Source organism: Benincasa hispida, chromosome 11, assembly GCF_027475165.1.
Source record: "Benincasa hispida cultivar pf3 chromosome 11, pf3_genome.v1.1, whole genome shotgun sequence".
NCBI classification, from domain to species: Eukaryota; Viridiplantae; Streptophyta; class Magnoliopsida; order Cucurbitales; family Cucurbitaceae; genus Benincasa; species Benincasa hispida.
In genome coordinates, this window is record NC_143488.1 from 8,126,682 (window position 1) to 8,139,252 (window position 12,571).

The 12,571-nt window shown below is 35.5% G+C and overlaps 1 pseudogene across 1 annotated transcript; it reads left to right on the plus strand.

Annotated features, from left to right (window-relative positions):
• The first annotated feature begins 4,473 nt into the window (after positions 1–4,473).
• Positions 4,474–11,230, plus strand: LOC120069010 (putative glucan 1,3-alpha-glucosidase; annotated as a pseudogene). Its single transcript, XR_016524498.1, has 11 exons — positions 4,474–4,724; positions 4,794–4,961; positions 5,564–5,671; positions 5,754–5,809; positions 5,885–5,945; positions 6,026–6,146; positions 6,790–6,983; positions 9,088–9,218; positions 9,619–9,792; positions 9,946–10,092; positions 10,883–11,230. The product of XR_016524498.1 is annotated as a putative glucan 1,3-alpha-glucosidase (transcript).
• The last annotated feature ends 1,341 nt before the right edge of the window (positions 11,231–12,571 follow it).

Here is a 12,571-nt window from a genome sequence, read left to right on the forward strand (position 1 = left end):
TATGCATGTTCTGATAAAATTTTGATATTGAACTTTGAACTTTGAACTTACATAAAAAATAGATGTTCAATTATAGAATGAAAGAGCAGTAGCTCCATTATACATAAAAAATGCATGTTCTGATAAAATTCTGATATTGAACTTTGAACTTTGAACTTTCATAAAAAATATATGTTCAATTATACAATGAATGTTTTTACATACATAAAAAATAAATTAATGTTTTTACATACATAAAAAATAAATGAATGTTTTTACATACAATAAAAAACACAATGTTCTATACAAATAAAAAATATGGAGTATTTACCCATAGCTGACATGCTAATTGCATTCTATATTCACTCATCTTCTCCTGAGTGATTACGGATGGATCAGCACCAGTCATCAGGTGTTCCTGTAGTTTTATTGCGAAGATGCCACAATCAAGCGACCCGTGTTGTATGTTGACGTTCTTAGGTCGCGAGATTTTTCAACGGATTGTGGATAGGTCTGGCTTTAATCGATCCACGTCATAGTAGTGAAGTAGGGATGGTACTGTGACCGTCAATGGCTCTAGCCAATTCACAAGTTTTGTCATTGATGTGTATGATGGAAGTGAATCGAACACGAATATGTGGCCTCTGTTAATGTCCATTGCAAGGACCATCCAGTGGCCACTGATATTTATCGCCGTGTAAACGAAATCCACATCTGCCTATTTGACATCGAATTTACTGGCGACGTAACGTGTCTTCATCTTCCCAAGCTAGGGCAGCCTCCAGAAGTAACTTATTCTTTATTCGTTTAAATACCCTTCCACGAGCATTGAGGTGACTTTGTCAAATAAAATGAGAAGTTAAGACCAGAAAACTTAACGAAATGAGAAGTTAAGAAACGAAATATCAAAATTTACCGTTACACGAATTGGCAAGATGGTGAACTTATGCATGCACATGTCGGGCCGGGTATAAAATTTATCTTTCATAAAATAAAATAAAGTATTTATGGTCCGCATGAAAAAATAATATGTCAGTAAAAGTACAAGATAGCCAACATGTAAAGACGTAAAAACTAGGACACTTACATCGCACTCGACTAACGAATTCGGGGTAATCAATTCCTTGAAGAATTGCTTGTCGAGTGGTTTGAAGAAGTTCTCTCGAACCTTATTGTCTGTATTGTCATCTGAGATCCAGCCCATCATTTCTGTCAGGATATTGTGTGGAACATCGTGTGCTACGTTATATGTGACGACCGATCTGGATACTGACGTAGCTACACCTAGGAAAGGATGTTTAGCCACACTTTTCTTCTTTACTTGGGCTAGGGTGTATATTTATCAACCGATTTTCTCTTACGACTAATTCTTCGAGATTCCTACATTAACAGATAACAAAACGTTACTCATCAAGAAATATAAAAATATAAACAAAGATTACTGATCAATAAATTACTCACCAGTGGAACTTCTTCTGTGGTCGTAACAATCCCAAAAGTGTCTGCCTCTGGGATGCCAGACATGTCAGCCTCTGTATGTGGCATGGTGAGTAAGGCAGACATGTCGGGCTCTGTTTGTGGGACGTTGACCTGTATAGGTTCGACGTCAATCGGTGATGTCGTGGCAGTGGTGGTATCGGGCTGTACAGGGGGGATGGGGATGGGAATGTCAGAGGCAGTCACAATCGTATCGGGATCCTGAGATGGGATGGGTTACCTGGTCGTCTCCTCATTCACCATAGAACCCTTCAATTAGTAAAGTAAAATGGTGAGTTCATGAACACGTAAAAGCTAAACACATAAAGACATAAAATGATGCAAACCTTACACATATACTGCAACAATGATAGGATGGCCGACAATTTCCCTTTCATGTTAGTCATGTTTTCCTTCATACTGGAGACACAACTATCTAAACCCGATATACAACCATCCAACCTCAATAGTGAGCTATCAATGGACCGCAGGTACGAATAAATAGACTCGTCTACATTGGCTCCCTCTCTGCGGTGGGCAGCACATTTAGGACACTCCTCATCCACGGGTCGCTCTGTACCGGAGTCCGCAAGAAAGACATCAACTTGGTTCAACTCGTTCTCCTCGCGTACGTCACCCATCATATCATGGAACATATCATCACTACGTGTGTATGTCCCTCCTTCCACCTTTCCATATTCAGCATCCTCGTGCTCATAATGCTCGGGTTCATCCTCTTCTTCCACCTTGACAACCTTATCATTGTCATCTCCACAATGGTCATCACCGTCACTTTCACTTTCAGGACTACCCCCCTCACTCGTCGACCTATTGCCATTTTCAAAACTATCATCATCCACACCTAGCTCAAATATAGGTCATCATTCCACTGGGATATCCCGAAACTCCCTTTCAGCATCTGACATCACGGTGCCCTCTTTAACTTTTATCTGCATTAACAACCCAGTAAACTGGTTAGTGTTAATTTAACAACCAGATAAACATATTATGCATAGAGTAAACGTACATTGTTAAACTCGAATATCTCTCTCTCGAGTACTTTGAAGGACACTGAGTGGGAGCATGACCATCGTAATATGCGGGGTAAAGCCATCTTGCTCCTTCGCTCTGCAATGTTCCCAGCTATCGATGAAGCTAGGATCTCGTACGTCCATACCTAAATAAAATTTAAAATATATTAAGAACAATAGTAATGTTACATCAAACAACACGATTATTATGTTAATCAAATTTACCTGGAACACTTGTGGAAATTCATGTAAGGAGTACTTCACAACGTAGTTTTTATTTGCTTTGACTCTCGTCTTGTATAGACTACTCTTATCATTCAAGGCAGTCTTTAGGGCATCCAATGTCCTCTCCCAAATAATGGTACCCCAATCAAGACTATTGTAATACTCCAAGTTTTGAACGTCCTTGAAACGTTTGAGGTCGACTTCATTTTTTTGTTTGGTTTTCCTCATCATTGTGACCTCAGTATAGTAAACTAGGCTGATTTTCACAGCATCATCATCATTTTCAAACTCTAAGTTCTTGTATTTTTCTTTAAGTTCACGGAGGTGTAAAGTGTCCTTCGTCACTCGATTACCAAAATACTTGATAGCAAGTTTATATGAGGACTGCTGGTTCCGATCAACTCGTGATGGGGATTACCACAAACCAGTCATCACTAAAAAGTCATCCTTCGAAAAGGTGACAACCTTCCCACAGACAGAGAATGACATTGAGTCTGATTTTGTCCTCTTCACTTCTCTAAGCAACATGTGATGGAAAATTGGGTTGTTGAACACCATATCAATGTCAACAAATCGCCCAAAAACTGTTCTCTTGAACATGGCCAACTGCATTGGCATGAGCTTCTCTTTGACAATCTTGTTTACATTAGCAATGTGGACCAAGCTGGTTACTTGACCGGGAAATCAGTCAGCTTCGGCTATTCTGAAACGTGTAGCCATCTTAAATCACTCCTGCATTTATTAAAAAATTCAATCAGTAAACTCCTTCGGAAAAAACATGTAAAACAACATTCTGTTTAAATCTCGCTAGATTCGCTCTCACTAGCATCGATCTCGCTAGAATCGCTCTCGCTGGCATCGCTTTCTCTGATATCGCTCTCTCCGGTGTCGCTCTCTTCGATGTCGCTTTCTCTGGTGTCGCTCTCCCTTATCTCCCTCACATTCTCTCTTTTTACTCGTCTTCAACCACATAACACATCGAAAACCAGAAAAACAAACAAAAAACACCATAGGTTCACTTATCTCGCTCACATTCACTCTCCCCGGTGTCACTCTACCGATTTCACTCTCACTTATCTTGCTCACAAACTCTTTCTACTCGTCTTCAACCACAGAACACATCGAAAACCAAAAAAACCATATTGAAAGATGTACCGATAAGATTCGATTTGTCGATGGCAGTAGAATCGTTTACAAGCCGGAAATAGTTTTTCCGTTTATGAGCGATACGAAGTCGTTAGCCTTGGAAAATTTGAATGAAGAATAGTTTAGTTTTGGTGGGTTCTCAGTAAAAAGGTAAAAAGACGAAGTAAGGACAATTTACGTAATTTGGTATGGCGATGATGTGAGCAGAGGGTCAATTGACATTATTTTTTAAAAATGGGTCATTTGACATTTTGGGCCCAATTTTTGGGTCATCCGTATAAATTTTCCTTGGTTCGGGTTGGTTTGGGTTATATTAGGTGAACCCTTGAACCAACCCAACCCATAAAATTTTCATTTATTTGAACCGAATCCAATCCAAATGAGTTGATAACCCAACCCAAACCGTGTGGATTGGGTTGGATTGATCGGTTTTTTCGGGTTATCGGATTTTTTGAACACCCCTAATTCTCAATCTTATATTTGGCATTTCTAAAACAAGAATTTCTGCTGCTTGGAAGGCGTCCTTTTGTTCTCACTAGGGCTGGTTTTATTGGTAGCCAAAAGTATGCTGCTACGTGGACAGGTGACAACATTTCAAACTGGGAGCATCTTCACATGAGTATCTCCATGATACTTCAGTTGGTAAATACATCTTTTTCAATTAAATAGAGAAAAGGAGAAAAAAACACAAATATGAAAAGCATGCTCCCGATGTTCCTCTAAGATGGAGTGATGGACCATATAGGATTTATCAAGCAATCCAATATTGGATGGCAATCTCAACTTCATGTCAATGGAGGCTAGTCGTAACAATCTTATTAAGATCAATGGCAGAGAGAATCTTAAATGCTTTCACTTTTCACTAAGGTCTTAAGAATGAGTTATGATTATGGCTTCAATTTAGATTTTATTGTGTTCTCATTCCTAGTTCTTCAGGGACTCAGTGGTAAACCACTATCTGGACCTGATATTGGTGGCTATGTTGGAAATGCAACACCTAGGCTTTTCGAAAGGTGGACGGGGATTGGTGCAATGTTTCCTCTCTGCCGTGGACATTCTGAAGCCAGCACTGCTGACCATGAACCATGGTCATTTGGAGAAGAGGTTTCCCTAAACTTAAATATATTATATTTTCTTTGTTGGTCATCATTTCAGGGTCTGTTATATACACGAGGATCATTTTGTTTCCAAGAAGATTGCGAGTTAAATGACTTTGAACCTCACTTCAGAAATGAATAATTAATGTACAAGGCACAAACATGATACAACAGAGCCAGTAAGGAAGAGCTGGGTTTGTGTATGTATCTTCTTCTTGATATGCTAATTGAAGATGTCTGTGTTGCCTATTCTTCCATTGAGGCATGTAGTTTTTGCTGCTAGTATATGAGGTTGTAGAATTGTTGTGTAAAGACTAAAGTGATGGCATGTACTTTTAAGATTATTTTCTAAATTACTATTTCATCTAACTCCAATGGCACCTTCTTAGTAAATGCCGTTCATACTAGAGGATTAAGAGTGATGAATACCTTTGCTGTCATGGATTATATGCTTGTAAAGGTACCTATTGGCTATTGCTAACAGTTTAAATTGCCATGGGTTATACGTCTGTATCTATTGCTTATGGTTTAAATTGTTATGGGTTTATGGATCATTTCTCATATCCTCAAATCAAATAATTTGAACTTTAGCTTTGATCATTCGTTTAGTGTGAAGAAGTTTGCCACCTAGCATTGAAGAGACGCTACCGCCTATTACCTCACATGTACACTCTTTTCTATATGGCTCATACAACGAGTGTTCCTGTTGCAACTCCTGTTTTTTCCTTGCTTGTCCAACTTTGATAACTTTTTTTTCTGGTTGTAACATTTTTTTTACTTCTTTTTAATTATTTTGCAGATCCAAAAGATCCCAACTTGGGGAAACTGGAAAATTCTTTCATTTATAAAATATTGGTTTCTGGTGTTCAATAGTGGGGCTGGTAGAGTATCAATCCAATAATTGTTTTGCTAACACTGGTTCTTGAGCAGCACTCTTCCCACGCTGCCTAAAGGAATTTTGTTGAGATTTGATTTTGGTGACTCACATCCGGTAATTTCTGCTTGCTGATTTAATTGCATTGTTACTGCCTTTCTATGTCATCTTTTCTCACGTGCATTGGACCATTGCAGGATCTACCAGCCTTATTTTTGCAAGGTGGATCAATTGTTCCTTTAGGTCCTGCACACCAGCATACTGCAGAAGCCAATCTATCTGATCACATATCTCTTCTTGTGGCTTTGGATGGAAATGGTGATGGCATCATCTTATTCCCATTTTCTTGGGATAGACCATGAAGTGACGTATATTTTTCCTTGTCTACCACACGAATACTTATATTCTTATCCTACTCTTTTCTTCACTAGTTGGAAAGATAATTGTGAATCCTTTTCTGGCTGTGTAAAGACTAAAGAGTCTATTAGATGATATAATATTCAATTTATCTCCACCCATCAACTTAAGCTTTTGAGTCAATCGGTAATTTAACATAGTAGCAATGTATGAGATCTTGTGTTCAAATCTTTACAATGTTGTTTCGCTCCAAATAATTTTGATTTTTACTTATTGAGTCTTCTACATATTTCAAGCTTACAAGTGAGAGGAGAGTGAATTTACCTTCACACATCAACTTAAATTTTTTGGTAGAATTTAACGGAGTCATTCATTTTCCTTCGCTCAAAAGGTGCAGACTGACCTAGTAATCAAGACCATTTATTAACTGAAGCCCACCTAAGGAAAGCCTTTCATTCTTTACATCTAAAATGTATGAAGGTTTTTTTCTTTATAATTTAGATAAATTGTATTAATTTCTCAGGGTTTTTATGGATGGCAAGTTTACATTTTTCTGGCAACTCTTTTCTTGTTTAAGTTTAATAAATTTTAATATTATTTACAGGAAAGGCTAAAGGTGTTCTATTTGAAGATGATGGCGATGGATATGATTTCAGTTTAGGTGCGTACCTATTGACACATTATGTTGCAGAACTAGAATCTTCAGTTGTTACTGTTCAAGTTTCTAGAACTGAAGGATCATGGACAAGGCCAAAACGGCGGCTGCATGTTCAAATATTACTGGATGAAGGGGCAGAGGTACGTTTTTATTTTGTTAGAGGATTTTAATTGAGGCCATAAGTGTTGGGATACAAAGGGCAATACAGCACCACATGCCCTGGTGTGACAAATGGGCCGTAGCTTCTATTTGTGCTCCACAACCTAAAAGTAAATCTTCATTTGCTTTTGGATAAAGCTCTTACGAGCTCTCTACTCTATTCATATTGTAATTCTCTATGCCTCCAGATTGATTCTTGGGCAAAAATGGAGAAGTTTTGCAACTGAGATTTCCCTCTGAGCAAGAAGTGGCTGACCTGGTACCCATCAGCGAGAAGGAATATCATCATCAATTAGGTATTGTTTCTCCTGTATTGTTCTCCTCAAACTTATGCTTCAACATAGTTACATAGCATTTCTATATGGGAAACAAATTTTAGTCAATCCCAGTCGATCTAATTTCTATGATCAGCAACGTTGTGCTCCGGCACGATCTTCGTGACTATCTTTAATTCAGCAATGTATTCGATCAATTCCGTTGTAATCTAATTTCGTGACTCTCTACCGGGAAGTCTCGAATATTTATACTCTCCCTTTAGCTAGGAATAGCTGGTTATTTACTTACGGCCTAACCTACTTTCCACCTGCAGAGATGTATGTTATAGTATGTATTTATATTATTACGTATAGTTTTCCTTTGTTGTAATTTTACATGCCCTAGATTTCTTACTTGCTTATATATATGTATCATTATTTTGAATAAATGATAAGAGTATATTCTCCAAAAGTATAGAGTACAATGTGTATTGTTCCATCCCCAAGCTACTCTAATGCTTATCTCATCTCTTCAAATCCTTTAACTAAACATTATTTTTCCTTGATTTTGTCCATCTTTTATTCATAAATTTCCTCCGCTACACCCTTGCATATCAGCTAATTCCACGAATCTGGATCGCCTCCGCTAAACACTGGCATTTCCACTTTCTTGAATTTACACTGATCGCTTGACGATTCTTCTCCCCCTGATTTAACCGAATTATTCATCCCATTCGTATTATTGCTATTCGATCCTTCCGTCATTGCACTCCTCGATCCGTCTTTCTCTTCTATTGCTTTCATTTTTCCCTTCGCCATATCCGCTACGTACGAAATGAACATTTTCTGATGCTTCTCTGCTTGTAATCCCAATCAATCGATACTCTTGGTTAACGATGCCAAGTTCTCCTCAATTGTTGGTAGTTTTTGCATCTAGACTCTAAGACCAGAAATCTCTTGATCTAACAACTTCAATTTCTCCTCGAATCGTTTTTGAGCCATTCGTGCCCAGGTGAACGCTCTGATACCAATTTGATAGAAACCAAATCGTTTAGAAGAATTTTATTGATAATTCGTTGAGCTACATGATCGTCTACTCGATCTAATAAACGATCTATTACACAATTAGCTACTCGATGAAAGGATCGGGCTATCCGCTACACAATCGTTGCTATTCTCTACATGATCGCTGCTACTTACTAGCGATCATTGATATTCACTACACGATCGTTGTTACTTCACTATACGATCGTCTACTCGATGAGCTAGACGATAAGCAACGCGTTTACAAATCTCCCTACAATCAAACTCCGACTTTAGCTTGCTCCCACATGCAAGAGTTCAGCTTCCCCTCCTCCAAAATGTTTTCATTACAAAAGTTTCCCTCATTTCCCCTCCCCTATACTTTTAAACAAAAACCTTCTCCTAACCAAATTGAAGTTCACTAGTTGTGGTCCCCAACCCCCTAATTGCTGTAACTTCCTCTTTTCTCAAATTACCCTTATTCTTCCCTCTTTTGATATTGTAATACAATCGGAGGCCTAACACTAATCACCATCCATTTCCAGCACCTAGAAATCGAATACGTAAATCTTAGTGGAGGGATCCTAGCATGGCTGTTTCTAATGACGAAAGTTGGCAAATAATTACGTGATTCCGAAGATCATTGTTTACGTTATAGCTTTGCTATGTTCTCAAAATGATGATGTTGCCCATAACATTTACTTTTAGAGCATAATTGAATTGGTAAAGACATTATATTTGTGACTTAAAAAAAGTTTACTATTAAGAAAATATTATTTTAACTGTGTCAACAAATGTAATAGGATAGGTTGATATCATTTTGTCTGTGAGTGTAGCGATACAATGGCTCCATAGCAAGATTGAAATCAATGGTTATGAAGTGTTCAGTGGTACGGAGTACCCATCTGCTGGATGTACTGAGGAATATAATATCATTGAGTAAATTCCCAACCTATGCTTGAATAACCTCAACATTCCTAACCTATGCTTGAATAACCTCAACACTTCATTTCTTTATGAATATTAAATCGTATAATAGATGTCTGTGTTTCTTGACAAGTGAAATAGTTAATAAATATTTGTTTACTTGTATGGGGAGTATTCAGTATTCATTTGTAGAATTCAATAAATTGAACTGTATACTTAAGTAGTTCAACTAATACATTCTCAAAATAAAATATAGGAAATTACTCCCAACTCCCAAGTCAACTAATAAAGGTAAACAAAATTTGTTCATCAAATTTGAAACACACAAGGTCAAGCTACATAAATGTTCAAGTTGGTGTAGAAAATGCCCAAAATTGGCAGAAATTTTATTGTACAACTCATTTTCTTTCAGTCGAAACTTTGAGCATGCAGGGGATGAGGAATCTCTTGAACTTGAAGATGATGTCGATGGAGGGTTAGCTCTAAGAAGAAAAATATACATTCCCAAGGAAGATGCTAAAGTACTTAAGATTAACTCTAGCATTGTAACTGTCAAAGTAGGTGCTGGTTCTGGTGGATTCTCAAGGTTTGCCCCAAATATTACTATATGCTACTACTTTATTCTCAACTTGAGAGATTTTCATTCAGCACTGGAAAATGTTTGGAGGAGTACAAGTTTGAAAAGTGGAAGAGATCTGTTTAGTTGCCTAATTATATAATGTTTCTTTGTTTTTTGCAGGTTGGCCTGTTTAAAGAATCCATCCGATGTTCAATCTTTTACATCCCACAGAATCTTTTGTTTCATTCACATCCACCGACAGATCTGTGCATGAAATCTGGCCTGAGTCAGGGAAGCAGTATTTGGAGGGAGATCTTTTACCTAATAGTAATAATCATATTCTTTCACTTATCAGTCTATAAGTTTTTCAATTTTCAACAGTTTTGTTTTTAATAATCTGACTCATTCACTGTTTTCTAAAAGTCAAGATCTTATCAGACAACATTCAACATATCCAATTGTCTTGAACGTGGAATATTGTCGAGAAATAGAAATATGTGTTGTCAAAGGATTTCCAACGAGTGTTTCTAGTGTTGAATGAGTCAATCAACCGCTTTAGTATCTTATTGAACAAAAATGTTGATATTGAAACCCTCCATTGATGATTATTGGAAAATATTATGATCATTCAATAAGAAGATTTCAACTTTTCCAAATTAATGATTTGAATAAGTCTTTGAACTTCAGAAAATGTACTGTTAAATTTAAATTTGGACCTTGAACTTGCAAGGTTTTATCTATATGATCTTGGTACTTTAAAAGTTTCAAGTATGTTATTGAATTTTTAAAGTTGTATCTATTAATCTCTTACTTAAAAGATTATGATACGCTCATGAACATTCAACTATGTTTAATAGTTCCATAGCCTTAACTTGATATGTCATCAAATGTCTGATCCCATCCCAAATTAGCCTGTCACATAATTCTTAACAGATGATATCGTTCATATGTCACATAAACATTAAATGGACACATACACATAATCATTGAACTGTCACATAAACATAAGTTCAAGGCTCAATCTTAGCTGCAAGAAATATGTTTTTATGTTTTTTCTTAAGCTTGATCTCTTGCTTGCTAAAGTAAAGGCAATTTATCACTAAAATTAACATTCCAGGTGAGTGGAAGCTAGTTGATAAATGTCTCATTCACTGGGTTACCGGAACAGTCAACCTCGAGCTATGGTCGGAACAGAGACCGGTGTCTAAGGAATCGCCGCTCCAAATCTCGCATAGTTACGAGGTGATCTAAATCCCATTGATTGTTTGAATGAAGAACTGCATTTATGAATATGCCAAATAAGTTTAAAGCTGTTGAGCTTTAACCCTGTTTTGTGTTCTTAATCAATGTTCCTTATCCTGAGTCCATGATTTGTTCTAATAAATTATTTTGCAGTTACCTGAACCACTAAACAGCCTAACTGGAAACAGTTTCTTGGATAAAGGTTGCATAGATTTGCTACTAACCCATCTCTCTTCTTTGTTTGTTTCTGGTTGGCTTGGCTTTAGCAGATGGAATAAAAAAAATTAGGTAAAAATATCATTTTAATCCCTATATTGAGTATCATTTCATTTTAGAATTTTAAAATTAGTTTTCATGATTTTCTATTTTTTAAGATCTCTATTAACATTTTTTTTTATACAGTTTAAAAATATATTCCTACTACGTCTTTTCTTGCATAAATATTTTTATTATTATTTAATCAATTTTGATAAAAATTAACTTTATTGAAAATATAATAGCTAAATTCAAGAATTATAGAAAGTACATGAGCTAAAATGAAATGGAACACAAAATACAAATAATCAAAATAGGGGAATTTTCAAAAATAGAAAAAACTATTTACACAAAATAACAAAATTTAATCTTATTTGATAAAGACTTATAGAAGTCTATCGGTGTTTATCCGTTATAGAAGTAACAGAAGTTTATCATTGATACTATGTGATAAACACTGATAGAAATCTATTAGTGTCTATCAGTGTTTTTTTTCTTTTCTTTTTTTTTTATTTGCTATTTTTGTAAATAGTTTTGACATTTTTTCTACATGTGAAAATTTTTCATCAAAATATTATTTTATCCAAAATTTCAATTCTATAGAAGTAAAAATTTAATTAATGGACTTAGTTGGTAATAATTCAGTCGTTATACTTTCAAATTTTCTAATAATTTAGTTTTTGAACTTTAACATATAACAATTTAGTCCATATTGTAATACATCAAATCAAAATTAACTATCAATTTTTATTATATAATAATTTAATCTTTATAATTTATTAAACAAATGTGATTCTTAATCAATTCATCAATTTACACGTGTAAAAAATTTCATCAAATTCTAATAGTTACTTTTTATAATAACGATGAAATGCGACATAAATTGTAAAGTATATAAACTTAAGAAATTGCTTATTATAGTTTAAAGGTGAATTGTTATCATTATAAAATATAATAGGGACTGAATTATTAGAAATTAAAATTTATGGATTAAAATGTTATTTATTTTTAATTTTTTTAACGCGTATTATGGTTCAACTCATGTAGAAAAAAAAGTTAATGTGCAGTGAACGTTTGAGTTGCAAGTTTTCTTTTTCTTTTTATTTTATAATATTACTTACTGTAATGCTTTTGCCTCTTTTTAGGGCGGTGGCAGAGCAGGTAAAGTAATGTCTTTAGCAATGTTTTAATATTTTTTTAAAATAAAAATAAACGTTGCAAAAAGGAATTATGGTTGAACTCATGATAAAAATATATATATATTATGGACCATGGTAGTTACAATGTGAAGAATAAATAATGTGAAGAA